The sequence below is a fragment of the Gouania willdenowi genome, chromosome 10, assembly GCF_900634775.1.
Source record: "Gouania willdenowi chromosome 10, fGouWil2.1, whole genome shotgun sequence".
NCBI classification, from domain to species: domain Eukaryota; kingdom Metazoa; phylum Chordata; class Actinopteri; order Blenniiformes; family Gobiesocidae; genus Gouania; species Gouania willdenowi.
Window position 1 is genome coordinate 4,111,121 of NC_041053.1, and position 16,241 is coordinate 4,127,361.

The 16,241-nt window shown below is 44.5% G+C and overlaps 1 long non-coding RNA gene across 1 annotated transcript; it reads left to right on the plus strand.

Moving 5' to 3' along the window:
• Nucleotides 1-14,216: 14,216 nt before the first annotated feature.
• On the plus strand, nt 14,217-14,626 carry LOC114471170 (uncharacterized). The gene is made up of 2 exons (XR_003674950.1): nt 14,217-14,446; nt 14,597-14,626. It is a non-coding gene; the product is annotated as an uncharacterized LOC114471170 (long non-coding RNA).
• The last annotated feature ends 1,615 nt before the right edge of the window (nt 14,627-16,241 follow it).

The window sequence follows — 16,241 nt, forward strand, 5'->3', positions numbered from 1 at the left end:
ACGATGTGCTGACCGGAGTAGGGCTTTCCGTGCCTGTTTCCAGGTCCTGTAGCAGCGTTTGATGAAGGCCTGAACAGATGGACAAGATGCGTCTTTCTCTTGGGATCTAAATAAGGGTGGCTGATACCCATACGCACATTGAAATGGTGAAAGGCCTGTGGCCGTACTTTGCAGAGTGTTATGCGAGTACTCGACCCACAGTAACTGTTGGGACCAAGAAGACGGATTTCTGGAAGCCATACAACGCAAAATGGTTTCCATCTGTTGGTTAATTCCTTCGGTTTGGCCATTTGATTGAGGATGGTATCCTGATGACAAGCTGACAGTGGCTCCTCGAAGCAAACAGAACTTCCGCCAGAAAATGGAGGTGAATTGTGGGCCCCGATCCGAGACAATATCAGTAGGTAGTCCGTGCAGACGAAAAACATGTAGCAACATAAGTAGGGCGGTCTCCTTCGCTGACGGAAGTTTAGGAAGGGGAATGAAATGAGCCATCTTACTAAAACGATCTACGACTGTCAGGATAGTGGTGTGTCCGTCAGAAGCAGGTAAGCCGGTAACAAAGTCAAGGGATATATGGGACCAAGGTCGATGAGGAACAGATGGGGAATGAAGATGTTCAGCAAGTGCTTGGTGTGTAGGGTTTGACTGATTGCATACAGGACAGGAATTGACAAAATCTCTGGTGTCTTCATCCAGGGACGCCCACCAAAACCTTTGCCACAGGAACTCTTTAGTCCGCTGGATACCAGGGTGATATGTGAGTTTAGAACTGTGGGCCCATTGCAGAACATCCGACCGGAGAGGCTGAGGAACAAAGAGAAGGTTGTCAGGGCAGGTGCTGGGTCCAGGACTGTCAGCTTTGACCCGTTCCTCCACGTCCCATGTGAGGCTGGCAACCATGTGGGAGTTGGACAGGATTGTCTCGGGTTCTGCAGTGGAGACTTCCATCACGATAGGTGGGGGTTCAAATTCCACCGGATCTGTTGTCTTCACTGGTTCTTGGCTTTCAATTTCAATCTCACCCTTGTGTGTGATTTTAGTGATCGGCCGCCTCTCTACCTCTTTTTGCTCTTTTTCAATCCTCTCAATAGTATGTTGGTTCTCTCGTTGTCGCCACACTGCCAACTCTTTCGATGCCAGCTTCTCTGGGCTCATTTTTATCAGGTTACTGGGAGAAATTTCACCTTTAAGAACTCTCTTAAAGAGGACATTATTTTTATTATCCTTTAGGTTAAACGTGAGGCTTCTGTATTTGTTCTTGTATCTGTTGTCGGTATCTTTATACAAGTGAAAAAGCTCTCCTGTCTTTTTGGCCACTTCTGAGGCTCTCTCCACCGACACCTTCAGGTCAGACTCTTTTAGCCTTTGAATCAGAATATCCTTCAGAGTATTGCGAACATTTCTTCTGATAGCCTCCTGAGACACTGGTTTCTTTGAGGCTGAAGATGTCTTACTCTTAGTTTCAAGTTTGTGGTGAGGACCTGCTTTATGAGCTGCTTCTCTGCCATCCATAGATTGTCTTCCGTCTGAATCTAGTTTGACTGGGCGTGACGGTCCTGGCGGAGAGTTCAGGTTCCGTTTATGATCCGCCGGTGCAGACTCGGCTTTGGAGCTGTTAAGATGAGCCGGTATAGCTTGTTTCAGGCAGATCTGATGGCAATACGGACTCCAACTAATAAAGGAACCCATAGACCAGTCGATATGCGGGTTATGTCGGAGAAGCCAAGGGAACCCCAGAATAACAGGGTGTTGTGGAGTCTTCAGGATGTGAAACTGGACAGTCTCATGGTGCCCGCCAGCCAGTATCAGATGAACAGGAACTGTGCGATGTGTGATAGTACCCAGGAGTCTGCCGTCGAGAGCATTAGCAGGTACAGATGCTGGAAGTGGAACGCTTTCGATCTCTAATTGTTGGGCCAGGTTTTCATCCAAAAGGCAAATATCAGAGCCTGAATCTATCAAAATATCCAGTGTGTGAGTACCACGTTTGAGCAACAGGCAAGCCTGGACGTGGGGTCGTTTAATAGGGGATGGTGTGGAGGAAAGACTCGCCAGTACTCCCCTTTCTAATGATGAGCGCGCCCCTTTTACCGGACATAGGAAAACGTAATGACCGGGCTTTCCACAATAAAGGCAGAGATTTCTCTGGCGACGATGTTCTCGCTCCTCCGGCGAAAGGCTGATTCGGCCCACCTGCATAGGCTCGGGGCCACCATCGGAAGGAGCCGGAAAGTGATTTACATCTACTGGAGGACGTGGTCGTAGAACAGGAAGTCGCTCAGGATTTCGATGCCTTTTTTCTTGCTGTTGGGCTTGGATACGACGATCCAATCTGGTGGCAAGCTCTATCAATTTATCAAGAGATGAGGGAAGGTCATGTGAAACCAGCTCATCTTTGATGTAGTCATTCAGACCGAGGAGATAGGCATCCGTTTGAGCAGCGGCATTCCAGTGGCTCTGAAGGGCTCGGGTCCGTAAATCAATAGAATAATCAGAAACAGTGCGGGCCCCTTGTCGCATCCCTAGTAGACCTCCCCCTGCGTCCGGACCTAAAGGGGTTTCACCGAAAACTTTGCGAAGTTCATCCACAAAGGCCTGGAAAAAAGAACACGCAGGTGTCTGTCGCTCCCACTCAGCCGTTCCCCACAACCGAGCCCTTTCAGTGAGATGATTTATGGCAAACGCCACCTTGGCCCTCTCGGTGGAAAATGTATGTGGTTGTAGGGCAAAGAGTATGGAGCAGTTTGTCAGAAAAGGATTACATCCTTCAGGGTCACCACCATAGCGCTCTGGGGTACCCACTTGAGGTTCAGAAACTGGTAATGGAAGAGCAAGATCAGCAGGGGGTGGAGCTGGTGCAGGTTTGGAATCAACGGCAGTGACTAACTGAGTGACAGTAACTGCCAGCTGTTGGATCTGAGCAGACAGAGTAGCAATGGTTTGATCATTAGCTGCAGCCGACTGACGAACATCAGAAGTAGCAGATTGTAACTGAGCCTGATGTTGCTCCATACACTTCTCTAGTCTGTCTAGCCACTCTATTGGGCTTTCCTTCTGTGATGCTGAGTTCATAGCTGGCTAGATTGTACTATCACAGGTATACAGAAGAACTCAAATGCAACGCAGGAAGGAGTAGGCAGAAACTGAAATATCTAAATAAGATTGAATAAACGGGCCCCAAACAAAACAAGGAGGATAAGTGAAATATTCCCCAATCGGATTTATTTATTAAATAAGAACACAGATTCACACTTAACAATCAGAGTCAGAAACTCTCAATGTTTTCACAGAGCTTGAAAGTCTCTCTTCACAGGTTGACAATCTAGAAAGAGCTGACTGCACTGAGGGAGTATATATAACCTTCCCCGACTTGACGAGGGAATGAGGAGCAGCTGTGGAGAGCAGGAAAACTGGGCAGGCAGGAAAACATGGACCGGAACAAGCAAAAACAAGGAACAGGGAGGTAAACCATAACTAAATAATCAGACTCATGGCAGACTCATGACAATATTTAGCTGGCACGTTGGCAGTTAAATGAATAAGTAACCACTCAATTAAAATCCTTTTCTTCCAGAATGGTCTTTTAATTGATGTAGCTATCTTACCAGGATTTTAAAACTTAAGCTTTGCCACAGGTGCAGGAAAGCTGATGGTCTGTAGATGTTTCAGGAGGTGAAGTAGGAAGGTGCCGAGTCATTGCGCATTGTTATTTTTGTTGTCAACATCATTATTACCCTCTGCAAGAAAATAACAACATTTTGTTTCAATAGGAAGCCATTACAAAAGAGTCATAGAGCCTCATGAGGCTCCAGAGCCGCAGGTTGCAGACCCCTGCTCTAGGTCCTTGTCCTTCATCAGGACCCATCTGTGCAGCCATCAGATCTAAAAGCAGCCCCTGTGTGTGTGCCTTGAGCTCTGCAGAGTGCCATTGATCCTTGTACCTTTTATTAACACAAAATCATGTAAAAAAATCACATTATTTTAACTGAACATTTGTACTTTTAGAGCAAGAATAAGACTATAACCAAACAGTCCATTTCATTCAGTGTGTACTAATTAACACTGATTTTATCATTTTGTTGTATAAAAAGTAACAAAACATATAAGATTGATAAAAATAGAATTGACGCAATTAACAGAACATGTTTGCTATTCAAATTGTGTGTTAGGTTGATCTAAAATACATTGTTTTATTAAATGAAGTATATTTTGCAGATTATATTAGTCTATATGTTTTTTTTCTTACCTTAGATCTAATAGCGTAGCCAAGTTGTAGAGGGGCTTGTCTTCAATCCCACCAGATCTCCAGGTTACAACTCTAAGCAGTTCAGCTTTTGTGGTCCCCACACCATGATCTGATGGAGCATTTCAGCTCAGGAACCATTTTAAGGCCATCACGGATGGGATCACATCAGAGACCGATGCAGTGGATGAGCATATTCCCCTTGTGAGCTCCTCAAATGGTTCCAGGATTTTTATAACGTTCTTTATTAGACCCCAGTGGCTGGAGTTAAAGGAAGCAGGATTTTCATGTTCAGCTGCAAAAGCAGCCAATGCACATTTTTTCGCCAGCAAGCTTTTCAGCATATAGTAACTGCTGTTCCAGCGAGTGACCACATCTTGCTGAAACTTTTTTACGTCGTGCCCCAGCTGTTGCTGCACATTATGGAATGCACAGTACGCTTGTGGAGAGTGTTTAAAGTGGCCGATGATGTGCCTCCCCATAGCGAGGATATCCTTAATCATCCGTTGCGCTAATAAGCCATCATGGACAGCCAGTTGAAGCATGTGAGCCATGCATGGCTGAGTCAGTAGTCCTGTCACAGCATTGTCATGGAGTATGACATGAACCTTCTCTCTCAGAATCTGCCACATTTGAAGCATGCTGTCAATCCACTGGGTCGTCTAACCCAGCAGTGACATGGGGCTGACATCTGATGACCAAATGTCTGTGGTGAAACTTATCAAAGGGCTGTCTTGTTTCAGGATGCTCTCGACATGCGAATACACATCCCGGTGGAGCTCATTCAGACCATTATCTCCACAGTATGTGTGCCCTGGGAGGAGGTACTGTGGATCAAAGTAGGACAGCAAACGTTGAAATGTGGGATTCTCCACAATATGAAATGGCAGGTCTGCCACCATGATAAACTCCATAGGTGTCCTTGTTCCACCCCGAGCCTTCTCGCTGTCACGGCTATACGGACGTGTACTGTCTAAAGTGCTTTGCATGACCATCTTTTTTGGAACGTTCTTTTCTTTTTCCCGTTCCGTTTCCTGAACTCGGCATGTTCCTCCTTGTGTTCTTTATCCACATGCCTGATTAAATGTGTCGTATTGAAACATTTTGCAGAAATACTCCCACAAGGTACTACAGTGTTGTTTCTGTGGAAATCGCAGAGCAGCCGAAGCAACACAGCAGCAGTTAGCATAACGAGTAGCTTCACCTGTAGCGATAACTCTAATGCAGGAGAACCTGCCTCCATCAGACAGGACACAGGAGGAGAACTATCCATGAGACATGAGGAGGACTCAGAGACACAGAGAAGGAGTAAAAGTTCTGATATAGACATTAAGACAGAGGCTCAGTTCAAAGCTAAGATGAGCTGCTGCTCTAGGTTTATGAAAGACAAGTCAGGCCTCGGCTGTGAAATATGAAAAAAAGTTATATGTTGATTTTCTGCTGTGCTGCTGAATCATTAGAGCAGTTATGGCCTGGGTGCAAAAGTTAAAAGTGGCTACATTAGCAGTGATTTTGACAACTGTCACTCAGAGTGGATGCGCCCTGTATGGGCCATTGTTCATGCTTCTGATTCATCATTCTTTTATTACAAATTTAGGTTGATTGGTTGTTTGTGTTCACGTGATATTATTGGCTCATTTAGTTGGCAAAAGATACTTTCCGTGACATTTTTGTCTCTTTCTTACTGCCGGCACAACATGCGGCAGGTGTTCCAGGACCTGATGATTTACAAATTAAACACTTGCCTTATCTCGCCTTATCTCACTCAAAAGAAAATTAAAAACTTCTCCAATTTTATTCATTATTATAGCCTTATCTCAGAAAAATATTTCAAACGTTTTCTATTTTTATTCATTTTTTTTCAATTTTCAATGCCTTATTTCTAGCCTTATCTCATTAAAAAAAGAATTCAAATTGTTTCTATTTCTATGTCTATGTCAACTCACAAAAAATAAGTTTTGCAAACAAAACTTTATATTATTACAAATTTAAAAAGAAAATGCTGGTTTTCTTTACAAATCAAAAATTAGTACCATCATTTTGCCTTGATAACGAGATAATTTTATAGCATTAATTGTATTATTTTTTTTTCAAATCTGGACACAAAAACACATTAAAAAAGGAAATACAAAAGATACATATTCATCTCTTCATAATTCTACGAGAGTTTTGAGCTCGGTACCTGTTAGGTGAACATGACAACTTTTACACGAGAGAAACTTTAAAGGTTGAGGCGTTCAATGAAGCTCTGACATTCCTTTCTAAGCAGGAAGTAGCTTTACATTGGTGCGCCCAATGGTTGCCATGCTAGGCTATTCGATGTTAGCATCAATTGTGGACAGAAGTCATAAGTAAAGTTCTTCAGTACCGAGTCATGCTTCCATTGTTGTTTTTATAGACTGAGGTTGATGAAGACTTTGTAATTCAACAGCATTCATCTTCACATTGGTTCAACAACTGATACATTTACAATGAAGACTCCAGCAGACACCTAAGAACTGTATTTAGATTCTGCTGACTGTTGGGATTTAGAATGCTTCTATTCTACTCATGCAATGGAGCGTCATAACTTGTTATACATGAGACTTCCACAAGGTGACCTGATGACAAGAAGAAGCTGCGTTATCACATGGTTTTTAAGCCTCAATGTGAAACACTGGCACATTATCTGATCAGTACCCATGAACAATGTTCATTCCACTGTTTTAAATTCACACAATTTTTCTGACTGATCTTCATCGTTTCTGCCAAAGATACGATTCATCTTCTGTGGACTGATCCTAAAACCTTTTAGCAGAGCCCAGATACAGACTTCTGTTTTTACCACCTTCTCGTCATGGCTTCCTCACTTCTATACAAGAATGTATTTAGAATTAGGATCAAAGCTTTTGTTTTCAAATATGTGAATAAAATAAGTTACTTTGCAGTTTATAATTTATTTACCTTATCACTTTAGGTGTAAGCCGTGATAAATGTGTGCATGAAAAGCATTTTATGAATCTATATAAATACAGTACGTAGAGATGTTTAATATAAGCTTTTTTGGTGATATTTAGATTTCCGATAGAACCGATACCGATATGTACAAAGTATGGCTGGGACTACAACACAAGACTCAGGAGATCCAGAGGAGCTTTTTGAGGAAATGATGTTTAAAAATCCTAATGTGAATAATGAAATGTGGATTTTATATCATCTACAGATTATTGTGAGTTTAATTTCAGATATATTTGTTTTGTTTTAAAGCATTAGTTCTACCTGTTTTTTTTTAATATTTTACTCAGTGCTTAATTTGTAAACCATCAGGTCGTAAGAGAGAGACAAAAATGTCACAGAATAAAAAAATAAAATGTAAAGCACCTTTTACTAAATAAATGAGCCAATAATATCACGTGAACACAACCAATTAACCTAAACGTTGAATAAAAGAATGATGAATCAGCATTAAATAAGCACGTTCTGGAACAACTGTCTCTCAAATCTGCCATGTTTCAGCCCCATGGACAGCACAAAATCAATGCTAATTTAGCCACTTTCATCACAAAGGTCACTAAACTTTCAAAACACAAAAACCCACAATAAATATATAAAATAAAACATGTGCTAACCTAAACAGCAAAAACAAAAAAACAGCCAAGGAGAACTTTGTATCCTCGCAACGTTTTTCCACATCCCACAGTCGAGGCCTGTCTTTCATAAACCTAGAGCAGCAGCTCATCTCTGCTTTGAACTGAGCCACTGTCTTAATGTCCACATCAGAACTTTAACTGTGGTCTCCTCTTCTCTCTGTCCCTGAGTCCTCCTCATGTTCCCTGGATAGGAGGCATGTTCTCCTGCATTAGCATCATCGCTGCAGGTGCTGCTATTAGCTACGCTAACTGATGCTGTGCTGCAACTCAACGATTTCCACAGAAACAACCTCAGATTTCTTTACTTGGTTGCTCTTTGTTTTTCTGAAATGATTTTACATTCTGTGTCCTCACATACCTTTATGTCTCACAGAATTGACCTTTTAATTTCACCCAAAATCAATACAAATAAATCAATAAAAACCATCACCTGTATATCATAATGCAATTCTGGGGAACCAGCGATGACTGTGAAAGTGCAGTTGGCGATGCAGGAAAGTCTGGTAGACAACCCAGGTGTGGACGGTTAGCTACCACAACCCACTTGCTTTCTAACAAGGAGCACTTTAATCTGGCTACAAAGGCATGTAAGAGAAGACAGCAACAGGAGGGTTCTCCATAATTGCCCATGCGGGTGGCAGATCATAAAAAACTGACAGTTTGACCTGATAGTGGCGCTGCAGGAAAGGTCAAAGGTCATATCATCACCACAGGGTTTATACTCTCTAAGTAATTCATATTGACAGTAAACGAGAAAATTTTAATGAAAACTAAATTAGAAATATATTCTAATTCAAAAGTTTTGCCTGGTGGTGGCATTAGAGAACAGGTCAAGATTTCATTATCAAGGGGTTATATATCTATTCAACAAATAAACAAAATTGTGGTCAACAATTTTCTGAATTCATTTTCTGGAGGCAAATATCCCTGAGGTCAGACTGACCCTAGTCATGTTTGAGGGTTACATATAACATCCACCACACAATTATTAAAGGATCATGTATAACTGAGCTCTAATAAGGAGTTCTTACTGTATATTTTCCACTTTGAGGTTGAAGTTCACGCAGCTCCTTGATGTTTAACCCAAGGATCGTTCTAATAATGACTTAGTATAATAGACATTTTTTAAATTATTAACTCGTTAAATTAGCTCACAATGGCAGTACATAAATGCCAGACATGAAACCTTGAGCTTGTTCTATGTGGTTGTATTTCCATAAATGTGTTTACAAAAGATAAAAAATGGTTTCTGAGCTCTTATGTTGTCTGAACACAGCTGAAGACCAAATACAGTGATTATAAGGCTGCTTGATTTGCTCCCTCAGCGAAATATCCACTGAAATCAGCTCCATTACCACAAAGTCTGCCTCATATCTATGACGCCGTGCTGAAAGTATTGATCTGAATATTGATTTTCATGGACACCAAATGATGTTCTGCTGTGGATTCATGAGAGTCTGTAAGCTTTCATCTTTTTAACACTCAGCAAAACATGGAATTGTTCTCTTCCATATTACATGGAATGGTGGTTTAAATCAGTGGTTCTCAACCTTTTCAGGCCGCGACCCCCAAGATAAAGGTTCCATAGAGCAGGGACCTCCACTGTAGCTGAAGGTGGTTGAAAACAGACATGAACATTGAAGAACACTCATGTGGAGACAGGACCATCTATAAGGGGGAATAAAGGGGAGAGATTTTTGGGGTCCATCCATAAAGTCAGTAAAATGATGGTCCATTGTTCTATGAATCTGTGATAACCACATTTATTTATTCATCAGAATAATATCCACTGTTATACAGCAACATTTAGTATTATTTGAGCCACAGTATATAGTCATCTTAAATATGTAAATCCTTTAATCAGAAATTAAATGGGTTCAAAGTGATTAAAAATGGTTGAAAAGGTGGTGAAATGGGATTTTAAAAACCACAGAAATTAGTTAAAATTTGCAAAATAGGGTGGCCAAAATAACTTCATTTAAAAGTTGAGAACAATTTGTTTTAACTGGCAAATATTGGGCATGATAAATTGTGAATGTGGCTAAATTGGCAAAAAAAACCCAGCATGGAATATGGTGAAAAGAGGTTAAAACTGACAATAATGGATCAACATATGTGACATTAGGTGTAAAAGTGGTGGAAAGGGTTTATAAGTGTTGAAAATGTCTTAAAAGTGGGGAAAAATGTGCAGAAAAGGCATTGAAATGCTTTTCCCACAAATGCAAATTCTTTGGAGATTTGGTGGCATTTAAAGGGGAATAAACCACATCATTGTCAACAAGCATAGTTATAGCAAAGAAATAATCTACCAAACAAACATTTCCAAACGGTAAATACATAAGTATGAGGGTAACGAGGACAGTCTTATAGTTACATCCTGGTTAGAAGATGATACTGTCCAAAAGAAAGCAGATACTTTGGGTTCGAGCCTCCTGATGACCTTCAGGGTGTGTTTGTGGAGGTTAAACAGGATGTTGTAACTATAGACACTGAGGTTCTCTATCAGACCACAGGAAGGGCTCGTTATTGGCGTTTCCTGATTGACCTACGTATGTTCAAAAGAATGAGTCGTGAGAATACACACTGAATTTCACAAAAACGCAACAGTTACATTTCAATAAAAACTATATTTAAATAAATAAAAGAAGAAAAAATAATCACTGTTTATTATTGCACAGTAAATACATTCTATAACATTTCAGTCAGAAAGGCACATTGACAAAAATAATCTATGGGCTAAAAATGACGTAATTTATCCATAATGATGGTTTACAAAACTGTCAGGCCCTCTTAGGCTGCAGGCTCTCTCTCACTGTGTGTGTGTGCTTAATTACAGGAGTGACTTCAGCTGTGCAGGAGCTGAGCTGCAGCTACAACCAATCACCACTCTCCACAGCTATAAGAACCGGTCGTCAGCTCCACCTCCTTGCCAGATCGTAGACTCAGTTTCCTCTAGCTCAGTCAGATCCTGCCTTCCCTCTACTCCTGAACCAGCCTGGGCTCAGCCACACGGACTACTCAGTGAACTACCTGTCTTGCCTGCTTCTTCATCAGCTCACCGACCTGCCCTGGATCCCCTGTTCTCTCCACGCACCAGCCTGCCTCTGTCAGCTCTCATCCGGACTCTTCACCTGCAAAACAACTGACTAATAAGTACTGGAAATAAAACATTGTCATTGCATTCGTCACCAGTCTCAGTCTCCGTCTCTGCAATTGGGTTCACTACTGGATACAAGCCTAACAGTACGATCTGGCCAGGAACATGAACCCAGCAGACATGGACCCTGACACAGTGGATTCTTCAACTATGAGAAAAGCCATTTCCTGCCAAGGCAGGCTTCTAGGACAGCATGAAGACCTTTTGAAAACCCTTACAGACAATAATCAGGCCATCCTCAATCAGATTAGTATCTTGACCAATCAAGTCACCTCGTTAACAGCCCAGCTCTCTCAGGCAGCATTCACTCAGCCTGCCCCTCCCCCACCTTCTCCAGCAGCTGCTCCTCCAGTGTCAGTCATGACTCCTGCGCTTCGTGAGCCTTATGTGCCGGCACCTGAGAAATATGATGGAGATCTGGGTTCCTGCACAGCATTTTTGACTCAATGTTCTTTAGTGTTTGAACAACAGCAACTCTCCTACGCAACTGATCGCTCTCGCATTGCATACCTAATAAATTCTTTAACCGGATCTGCTCGTGCCTGGGGATCTGCAGTGTGGGAGAGCCAGTCAGCCCTGTGTTTTTCTTATGACGCATTTGTGTTGGAGATGCAAAAGGTTTTCGACCACCCTGTTCGAGGTAAAGATGCTGCTAAACGTCTGCTCTCACTACGACAGGGATCTCGCAGCGTTGCTGAACTGGCCATTGATTTCCGGACTCTGGCAGCGGTGAGTGGGTGGAATGATGAGGCTCTGCAGGGGGCCTTTCAGAATGCTTTGACTGACTCTATTAAAGATGAACTTGTTTCCCGGGATGAACCTGAATCACTTGATCACCTGATTTCCCTAGCAATTAAAATAGACAACCGTCTCAGAGAGCGTCGCAGAGAGAAGGCGGTGAAGACTCCACCTACCACTACGGCTCCCCAGCACTTTCCGATTGAAGTCCTGGAACATCCCCGAACCCCCACGGCTAACCCTGAGCCCATGCAGTTAGGCAGAGCCCAACTGACATCAGAGGAGAGAGCCCGTCGAATTAATTCCAGGTCCTGCCTCTATTGTGGTCAATCAGGCCATTACATTTCCACCTGCCCAACTCGCCCGGTAAAAGGACCGGCTCACCAATAATGGGAGAGATATTGGTGAGCCGAGCAGACAGCTCCTCTCCCTGCCGCCTGCAGCTCCATTCCTCCCTCTGGTGGCAGTCCCAGTCGTTACCCCTCATGGCATTCGTTGACTCTGGAGCTGACGAGAGTTTTATTGACCGTTCAGTGGTACGACAGATGGCAATATCAACAAAGCCTTTGGATTCCCCAATTGATGCCAAAGCTCTCAATGGTAAACTCCTAGCACGGATCACTCACCAAACTATACCCGTTACACTCCGTCTGTCTGGGAATCATGAAGAAAAGATTCAACTCCACATCATTGACTGCCCTCAAACTCCTCTGGTCCTTGGAATCCCCTGGCTTCGACAACACAATCCCCAAATAGACTGGACTGCAGGTAAAATCATTTCCTGGAGCAATTTCTGTCATTCTCATTGTTTGCAATCTGCTCTTGTCCCTGCCTTCACTGTGCCACAGACTCAACCCGAGGCCCCTGACCTGTCCCTGGTCCCAGAGGAATATCATGACCTCGCCCCAGTTTTCAGTAAGCATCATGCCTTGTCCCTGCCGCCTCATCGCCCTTATGATTGCGCCATAGACCTTCAGCAAGGTGCTCCTCTTCCCAACAGCCGGCTCTACAACCTCTCCAGACCTGAAAATGAAGCCATGGAGAGGTACATTCAGGACTCCCTTGCGGCTGGAATTATTCGTCCCTCCTCCGCTCCGGTAGGCGCAGGTTTCTTTTTTGTTGGGAAGAAGGATGGGACCCTTAGGCCCTGCATTGACTTCAGAGGTCTCAACAACATAACAATTAAAAATAAATATCCATTGCCGTTAATAAATTCTGCATTTGTCCCTCTCCACGGAGCCACCATTTTCACAAAGCTGGATCTCCGCAACGCATATCATCTGGTTCGCATCCGAGAAGGAGACGAATGGAAGACAGCATTTAACACCCCACTTGGACACTTCGAGTACCTGGTAATGCCTTTTGGGCTAACAAATGCTCCTGCTGTTTTTCAGGCCCTAGTTAATGATGTCCTCCGAGACATGCTTAACAGGTTTGTTTTTGTGTACTTGGATGACATCTTGATTTTTTCCAAGACCCCCTCTGAGCATCAGCTACATGTGCGCATGGTCCTGCAACGTCTCCTGGAAAATAAGTTGTTTGTGAAATCTGAGAAATGTGAATTTCATGTCCCTAAGATCTCCTTTCTTGGTTATATTGTCGCCCAGGGAGAGATGCAAATGGACCCGGCCAAGGTGTCTGCCGTGACGGAGTGGCCAGCACCCACCAACCGTAAGCAGCTGCAGCGCTTTTTGGGTTTTGCGAACTTTTACCGGAGGTTCATCCGGAATTATAGCAGCATCGCTGTTCCCCTCACGGCCCTCACCTCCACTTCGATCCCCTTCTGCTGGACCTCAGAGGCAGAAGCAGCATTCAAGGAGCTGAAGTGCCGTTTCACCTCCGCTCCCGTTCTGGTTCAGCCTGATTCAGACCGTCAATTCATTGTGGAGGTGGACGCTTCGGATACTGGGGTTGGAGCAGTGTTGTCTCAGAGAGCTGTGGCTGACAATAAGCTTCACCCCTGTGCCTTTTTCTCTCGCAGACTCTCCCCTGCAGAGAGAAACTACGACATCGGTAACAGGGAGCTACTGGCTGTCAAACTAGCGCTGGAGGAGTGGCGCCACTGGCTGGAGGGGGCGGAGCAACCATTTGTGGTATGGACTGATCACAAGAACCTTTCATACATCCAATCCGCTAAGCGTCTTAACTCCAGGCAAGCAAGGTGGGCTTTGTACTTTGGCAGGTTTAACTTTACATTAACCTATCGCCCAGGTTCCCGCAACACAAAACCAGACGCTCTGTCTCGCCAGTTCTCAGAAGAGCCAGTTTCAGACCCAGAACCCATCCTGTCTCCATCCCGTGTCATTGCAGCCGTTACCTGGGATATTGAGTCCTTGGTCAAACAGGCCCAGAACCAGCGGGCCGACCCAGGCAACTGTCCTACTAACTGTCTGTTTGTTCCTGATTCCGTCCGTTCTAAGGTTCTCCAGTGGGCTCACTCCTCCCGTCTTACCTGTCATCCTGGCATAAACCGGACCCTGGCTTTCCTGAGACGCCGTTTCTGGTGGCCCACCATGGAGGCAGACACCCGGTCATTCATCACCGCCTGTTCTGTTTGTGCACAAAACAAGACTTCCAATAAACCCAGCTCTGGTTTCCTTCGTCCCCTGCCTATCCCGGGCCGTCCTTGGTCACATATCGCTTTGGACTTCGTCACTGGTCTCCCCCCTTCTAACGGTAACACTGTTATCCTCACAATTATTGACCGTTTTTCTAAGGCTGCTCATTTTTTGGCCCTGCCAAAACTTCCCTCAGCTAGGGAGACTGCTGACCTTCTGGTTAATCATGTTTTTCGTGTGCATGGACTACCCTCTGACATCGTCTCAGACAGGGGACCCCAGTTTACCTCCCAGGTCTGGAAAGCCTTTTGTTCTGCCCTCGGAGCTACAACCAGCCTCTCATCTGGATACCACCCACAGACCAATGGCCAAGCTGAGAGGACAAATCAGGAGATGGAGACTGCGCTCCGTTGCATCACCTCCTCCAACCCATCCTCCTGGAGCTCTGTACTTCCTTGGGTTGAATATGCCCATAATACCCTCCCCAACGCCTCCTCTGGTATGTCCCCCTTTCTGTGTTCCCTTGGATATGAACCTCCCTTGTTCCCCTCACAGGAGCAAGAGTTAGCGGTTCCCTCCATCCAGACCCATATGCGGCGCTGCTTTAAGGTTTGGCGACAGGCCAGGACAGCTCTGCTTCATTCTTCCACTCAAATGCAGAAACAGGCCAATCGTCATCGGACCCCTGCACCCAACTACACTCCTGGACAGAGGGTATGGCTCAACTCAAAGAATCTCCCTCTCAAGGTTGAATCAAAAAAACTTTCTCCTCGGTTTATCGGTCCATTTGAAATCATGTCCATTGTCAACCCCTGTGCTGTTCGTCTCAAGCTCCCGGCTTCACTCCGTGTTCACCCCACCTTCCATGTCTCTCAAATCAAGCCTGTCTCCTCTAGCCCTCTTTGCCCCTCCGCTCCTCCCCCTCCTCCTCCCAGAATGGTGGACAACCAGGAGATCTTTACTGTTAAGCGGCTGCTGGGTGTGCGCCGTCGGGGCCGTGGCTTACAGTACTTGGTCGACTGGGAAGGATACGGTCCCGAGGAGCGCTGTTGGGTTCCTCGGCGCCAGATCATGGACTCTACTCTGGTTCGCGATTTCAATCGCCAACATCCTGACATGCTCAAGAGTGCGCCAGGTGGCGCCCTTAGAGGGGGGGGTACTGTCAGGCCCTCTTAGGCTGCAGGCTCTCTCTCACTGTGTGTGTGTGCTTAATTACAGGAGTGACTTCAGCTGTGCAGGAGCTGAGCTGCAGCTACAACCAATCACCACTCTCCACAGCTATAAGAACCGGTCGTCAGCTCCACCTCCTTGCCAGATCGTAGACTCAGTTTCCTCTAGCTCAGTCAGATCCTGCCTTCCCTCTACTCCTGAACCAGCCTGGGCTCAGCCACACGGACTACTCAGTGAACTACCTGTCTTGCCTGCTTCTTCATCAGCTCACCGACCTGCCCTGGATCCCCTGTTCTCTCCACGCACCAGCCTGCCTCTGTCAGCTCTCATCCGGACTCTTCACCTGCAAAACAACTGACTAATAAGTACTGGAAATAAAACATTGTCATTGCATTCGTCACCAGTCTCAGTCTCCGTCTCTGCAATTGGGTTCACTACTGGATACAAGCCTAACAAAAACACACCACATTTAGTACAATAGGCTGAATGTAAAAAAAAAACTAGAGATTTAAGCTGCTGGGAACATTTTTGGTTGAGTTTTTGGGTCACACTGGCACCAGTAGTGAATTAAAAACTTTTAAATGACAAAGTGACATTTCTGTTGTTTTCACGGATTGAAAGTTGTGCCCAAACAATGGCAGATGTTGATATTTCGGCTTTCACGGAAACACCAAAATATGGACGAATTTTATCATTTTACAGAGTGAATGCATCACAGCGAACACCATAAATCTGGGCTGCAC